The sequence below is a fragment of the Orycteropus afer genome, unplaced genomic scaffold (assembly GCF_000298275.1).
Source record: "Orycteropus afer afer isolate SDZICR_OR568_19922 unplaced genomic scaffold, OryAfe1.0 scaffold00034, whole genome shotgun sequence".
Taxonomy (NCBI): domain Eukaryota; kingdom Metazoa; phylum Chordata; class Mammalia; order Tubulidentata; family Orycteropodidae; genus Orycteropus; species Orycteropus afer.
Window position 1 is genome coordinate 6,726,298 of NW_006921621.1, and position 2,261 is coordinate 6,728,558.

Sequence of the window (2,261 nt, forward strand, 5' to 3'; positions counted from 1 at the left end):
GCAGTGTTTCGTTCTGCTGTGCATGGGGTTGCTATGAGTCAGAAACGACTCGACAGCACTTAACAACAACAACAACAAATCCTGTTTTAAAAATTAGTTATATTTCTATTTAATTGTTTTGCCTGAGTCCAAAAACCAAACCAAACTCATTGCAGTCAAGTCAGGCCCAACTCATAGTGAACCTTCCTTGGGTTTCTGAGGTAGTATCAGTACAGAAGTAGATTGCCTAACCTTCTTTCTGAGGAGTGGCTGGTGGGTTTGAACTGCCAGACTTCTGGTGAGCAGTCAAATGCCTTAGGGTAATAAATTATTCAAATTATACCTTTATGAAATTTCCAAAATATCTAGTGGAGAGCTTTGTGCAGAATGAGTGTAAAAATATTAGCTAATAATTGTTATTAAGTTTCTTTGAGTCAGTTCCACTCATAAGGACCCTATGCACAATAGAACAAAACACTGCCCAGTCCTGCACCATCCTCACAATTGTTGCTGTGCTTGAACCCATTGTTGCAGTCTCAGTATAAATCCATCTCACTGAAAGTCTTCCCCTTTTTCACTGACCCTCTACTTTATCAAGCATGGTATCTTTCTCTAGAGTATGCTCTCTTCTGATAACATGACCAAAGTACATGAGATGAAGTCTGGCCATTCTTGCCTCTAGGGAGCATTCTGGCTGTACCTCTTCCAAGATAGATTTGTTCAATCTTATGGCAGTCTATTGCATTTTCAGTATTCTTCAATACCACAATTCAGATGCATCTGTTCTTCTTCATGTTCTTTATTCATGTCCAGCTTTCACATGCATATGGGGTGATTTAAAATACCATATTGGGTCAGGTGTATTCAGAATGGCATCTTTGCACTTTAATATTTTAAAGAGGTCTTTTGCAACAAAATTGCTGAGTGCAATACACCAATTGATCTCCTCACTGCTGCTTCCATGGGCATTGATTATTGATTCAAGTAAACTGAATCCTGGACAACTTTATTTTTTTTTCTCCTTTTATCATGATGTTGCTCATTGATTTAGTTACAGGATTTTTGTTATCTTATGTTGAGGTATAATCCATATTGAAAGTTGTAATCTTTGGTCTTTGTCAGTAAGTGCTTTAAGTCTACACTTTTCTCCCTTCTAGGCATATGGATATTATCATATCACTGACAGCATTATACTCCAGGATAGACCTTGAAATTTTCTTTGTGATGATGAATTCAATGCCATTCCTCTTGAGTTTGTCATTCCTGGCATAGTAGACCATATGATTGTATGGTTCAAAATGGCCAATGCCGGTCCATTTCAGCTTGCTAATTCCTGGGATATCAATCTTTATCTGTTCTGTTTTGTTTTTGACAACTTCCCATTTTCCTAGATTCATACTTCATACATTCCACATTATGATTATTAATGGATGTTTGTAGCTATTTCTTCTCATTTTGAGTTGTACCACATCAGCAAATGAAGATTCCAAAAGCTTTACTCTATCCACATTATTAAGGTCAACTCTACTTTGAAAAAGGTACTCTGGTGGCACAGTACCTAAAACTGCTTACCAGAAGATTGGCAGTTCAAACCCACCAGCTGCTCCATGGAAGGAATGTGGGGCAATCTACTTCTGTAAAGATTTACCGCCTTGGAAACCCAATGAGGGGGGCACTATACATCTGGATTGGCTTGAGGGCAGTGGATTTTTTCAACTTTGAGGAAGCAGCTCTTCCCCTAATCATATTTTGAATGCCTTCCAACCTGAGGCACTCATCTTCTGGCATTGGATCAGACAGTGTTTCACTGCTGTTCATAAGGTTTCCTGGCCTTATATATCTGACAATATTTCAGTGTTATTCATAAGGTTTTCAGTGGCCAATTTTTTCAAAAGTGGGCTGCCACATTCTTCTTCCTAGTCTGTCTTAGTCTGCAAGTTCCACTGAAACCTGTCCACCAAAGGTGACCCTGCTGATATTTGAAATACTGGTGGCATAACATCACAGCAACATGAAAACTGCCCAAGTATGACAAACTGACAGACAAGTTGTGGAGCCAATAATTATGGTTCATAATCCATTAGGATGTTCAGATACAGTAAGAGAAAATAAGCATAAGTGCTTAAATTAAGATGATGGAAATTTATTATATATACATGCAAAAACTAATTTAACTGAATTGGATGTATGAAGAATGTTAATATGGCAAGTAATTTACTACATATACAGTTACAAAACAAAAACTGTTAGAAGATACACAATAAAATTATATAAATATCTAA